This window comes from Chenopodium album, chromosome 11, assembly GCF_948465745.1.
Source record: "Chenopodium album chromosome 11, dcCheAlbu1.1, whole genome shotgun sequence".
Taxonomy (NCBI): domain Eukaryota; kingdom Viridiplantae; phylum Streptophyta; class Magnoliopsida; order Caryophyllales; family Amaranthaceae; genus Chenopodium; species Chenopodium album.
In genome coordinates, this window is record NC_137844.1 from 26,448,769 (window position 1) to 26,453,221 (window position 4,453).

The 4,453-nt window shown below is 42.5% G+C and overlaps 1 non-coding gene across 1 annotated transcript; it reads right to left on the reverse strand.

Annotated features, from left to right (window-relative positions):
• Positions 1 to 417: 417 nt before the first annotated feature.
• On the reverse strand, positions 418 to 525 carry LOC145569556 (small nucleolar RNA R71). Its single transcript, XR_014096150.1, has one exon. It is a non-coding gene; the product is annotated as a small nucleolar RNA R71 (small nucleolar RNA).
• Between the last annotated feature and the right edge of the window lie 3,928 nt (positions 526 to 4,453).

Below are 4,453 nucleotides of genomic sequence, written 5' to 3' on the forward strand. Positions count from 1 at the left end.
ATAGGATGCATGAGAATGATCCTTATTAGTGTAGACCTCTTTCATTGATTTGCCTAGACTACTGCATGAGAATGAATTGTTTAGGTAGAACCTTGTGTTCTTTGGCATATGTTTCATGATAATCACCATTATTCTCCTCTTTTTAATCATATTAGACACCCCCGTATCCCTAGCGTCATTATCTATTGATTTTAATCATCATTTTCTTGCTTACTTGTAGTTTTAGCATCATTAGTTTGCGCAATGATGCAAACCAATGAAGTGAGTCAAGACTACATTCGTATGCACCTTTTCCAGCAATCTCTCACCGGGTGAGCAAAGAAATGGCTAAAGCAAGTAAAGCCTAACACTCTCACAACATGGAGGGAGGTTGTAAAGGCGTTCTTGAAGCGCTTTATCTCCGAAGAGAAGACCGCCGAAATGAGAAGGAAAATTGCATCATTTGAGCAAGAGGCTGATGAAAGTCTTGGTGAAGCATGGGAGAGATTCAAAGAGTTGGTGCAAGCATGTCCCCACCATGAGTACAATCAAGGGTTTCTCATGCGGTTTTTTTATGACGGATTGGAGCCCATGTCCAGAGCCAATTTGGATGCGGGGGCGGGTGGTCAATTTATCAAGATCCCTCAAAATCAAGTTGAAGCCACAATAGAAGAGGTAGCAAAGAATTACTCTTATGGGGGACCGAAGAAGAAACGCTCCAAAGAGAGGTGGTATTTACGAATTGGAGAAAGTTGATCAATTACAACATCAAATTGATCAACTAACAAAAGGGCTTTCCAAGTTGAACACGAGTGTGAATGCAAGTTCAAGTGGTGGAGCAAGCTCTTCTCAAGTTAACTCTTTCTCTTGTCAAAATTATGGAGGAACGAACCATGATACATCCTATTGTGGAGGTTTAAGCCCAAAACATGTAGCGGCATACAACACAAGGCAAGAGGGATTTAGAGGAAGCGGCGGTGGAGTAGCTTGGAGACAACCACCACCCGGGTTTTTACCTCAACCTCAACAATGGAACCAACAAGCTCAACCTTCCTATAAATCCAACCCTCAATATCAAAATCCACCTCCACCTCTACCCCAAAACCCTAGAGGAAGCTATCCAAGGAACAACAATTACAACAATCAAACCCAAGCACCTCAAAGAAATCATCAAGAACAAGCACCTCAAGCGGAGCTAACTCAAACTCAACTCCTCCAAGCCATGCATGCGTAAATGCAATCTTTTGGGCAACAAATGCAAGAGATAAGAGCTCACAACAAGATGGTTGACTCACAACTAGCTCAATTGGCCGAGAGAACTCCTTTCCATTCACCATCCACTCTACCCGGACAACCACACCCTAACCCATCTCACAATCCAAAACCCGATACATGCAAGGCGATCACATTGAGGTCGGGGACTTCCTATGAAGGACCAAATGAAGGGGGTAGTGAGGAAAATAAGGGAGGAGAGGAGAGTGTGAATAAAAACAAGGGAGGTGAGAAAGAAAAAGGTGATGAGATAGAAGGAGGTTCGGAGAAGAAAAATCATGACAATGAGAACACAACTTCAATTCCTAGTGAGGCTAGGAATCTTGATGGACCGGTTCCTTTTCCCGGTCGTCTTGCGGAGAGGAAGTTGAATGACAAGTTCACAAAATTTCTTAGTGTCATGAAGAATTCGCATATCAACCTCCCTTTTCTCGAAGTTGTGACACAAATGCCATCTTAATCCAAGTTCCTCAAGGATATTCTCACCAACAAGAGGAAGCTCAATGATGAGCTTATCACCCTTCCACATCAAGTGAGTGCTCTTGTCCAACATAAGATGCCCAAGAAGGAAAAATACCCGGGAAGTTTCACTTTGCCGGTGAAAATTGGGAACATGGAAGCTAGGGGCGCCTTAGCCGATCTTGGAGAAAGTGTTAGTTTAATCCCTCTATCCATTGCTCAAAAACTCAATATAGAGATGATCCCTACAAGGAAGACAATTTAATTGGCCGATCGATCGATGAAATTACCTTGTGGAGAGCTTGAGGATGTTCCAATTCAAGTGGGACACATCTACGTGCCTTGTGACTTCGTAGTGATGGATATGGAGGAGGATGTTAACACTCCTTTGATTTTGGGACGTGAAGCTCTTAAAACTTTGGGGGCGGTCATCAATTGCAAGAACAACACCATCACTTGTGAAGTGGCCAATGAAAAGATTGTCTTTGAATTTTCTAAGTTGCTCAAAACCCCCATGGTTGAAAAATGATATAGAGTTGATGTTGTGAATGAAGAGCTAGATCACTTGGGGAGGGTCGTGATGAGGCCTCAAGATCCAATGATAGAAGCCCTTACATGCAAAGAAGAGTTCCACTCTCAAGAGGCTAAAGAATTTGTCATGGCAATGGAGGAATCCTCAAAGGAGGAAGTTGAACAACAAGTTGAGACCAAGCTTGAATCCAAGGATGAGAAATTGGAGGAGAGTTCTAACCCTCCTCCCAAGGTAGAACTCAAGCCCCTTCCCCCTTCTTTGAAATATGCTTTTCTTTATAAGGAGGGAAAATACCCTATTATTGTCAATGCTACCCTAGATGGTCTTAATTTTGAAACAATTCTTGATGTTTTAAGAAAATATAGGGATGTGATAGGGTATAGCATTGATGATATCAAAGGTATTAGCCCTTCTTTGTGCATGCATCGTATTCATCTTGAAGATGATCATTCCACCTCCATTGAACCTCAAAGAAGGTTGAACCCCAACCTTCAAGAGGTTGTGAAGAAAGAAATTTTGAAACTACGTGAGGCAGGCATCATCTATGCTATCTCCGATAGCAAATGGGTTAGCCCAGTTCATGTAGTTCCAAAGAAGGGTGGAATGACCATAATCAAGGATGAAAAGGGAGAGGAAATCTCAACCCGTATGGTGACCGGGTGGAGAATGTGCATTGATTATAGGAGATTGAACAAAAACACCAAGAAAGATCATTTTCCTCTCCCTTTCATGGACCAAATGCTTGAAAGGCTTTCTAACCATGCTTTCTTTTGTTTCTTGGATGGGTATTCCGGATTTTTCCAAATCCCTATCCATCCAAGTGATCAAGAGAAAACTACTTTCACATGTCCATATGGGACATTTGCATACCGAAGAATGCCATTCGGATTATGCAATGCTCCCTCTACTTTTCAAAGATGTATAACTTCCATTTTCTCTGAGATGCTTGAAAAAGAAATTGAGGTTTTCATGGATGATTTTAGTGTTGGTGGCTCGTCTTTTGACACTTGTCTTTTTAACCTTGAAAAAGTTTTGAAAAGGTGTCAAGAGACGAGTTTGGTTTTAAATTGGGAAAAGTGCCATTTTATGGTCGATGAGGGCATTGTCCTCGGCCATAAGGTTTCAAAAAATGGCATTGAGGTTGATCCGGCCAAGGTTTTGGTGATTGAAAATTTGCCCCCTCCTACTTCCATCACGGGGGTACGGGCTTTTCTTGGGCATGCCGGTTTTTACCAGAGGTTTATCAAAGATTTTTCTTCAATCGCCAAACCTTTGACCGAATTGCTCAAAAAAGAGGTTGTTTTTTACTTCAATGAGGCTTGCCTTGAGGCGTTTCGTAAGCTCAAGGAAGCTCTCATTTCTTCTCCCGTTGTGCAAGATCCGGATTGGAGCTTGCCTTTTGAGCTAATGTGCGATGCTAGTGACTTTGGAATAGGTGTCGTTCTTGGTCAAAAGAAACAAGGAAAATCATGTGTCATCTACTACGCAAGTAGGACTCTAGATGAGGCTCAAAGGAATTACATAACAACGGAGAAAGAGATGTTAGCGGTAGTGTTTTCATTCGATAAGTTTCGATCCTATCTTATATGCTCAAAAGTTATTGTGTACACGGATCACATTGCGGTGCAGTATCCCATGACCAACAAAGAAGCAAAGACTCGCTTGATCCGTTGGGTTCTCTCTCTCCAAGACTTTCACATGGAAATGAGGGACAAGAAGGAATCAGAGAACTATGTAGCGGATCATTTGTCTAGGCTACCATTTGAGAACAAGGAGGATGTACCGATTAATGATGAGATAGGATTCGAGGCTCTCATGGCTATGGTGTCAACTTCTACCCCTTGGTACGCGGATATAGCCAACTATCTTGCGTGTGGAGTCGTTCCCCCGGAGTACTCTTCTCAACAAAAGAAGAAGTTTTTCAAGGAAGTAAGAAGGTACTTTTGGAATGACCTATACCTTTTCAAGCAATGTGGAGATGGCCTTTATCGGAAGTGCATTCCAGATCATGAAATTCAAGGTGTTCTTGAGCATTGCCACTCACTACCATGTGGAGGACATGGTGGTGTTGACAATGCATAGAGACGCCCACCAATTCGTTGCGCAATGTGATAGATGTCAAAGGAGCGGAGGCATTACCAAGAGGGACGAAATGCCCCAACAATGTGTTTTAGAAGTTGAACCCTTCGATGTTTGGGGGGTGGATTTTAT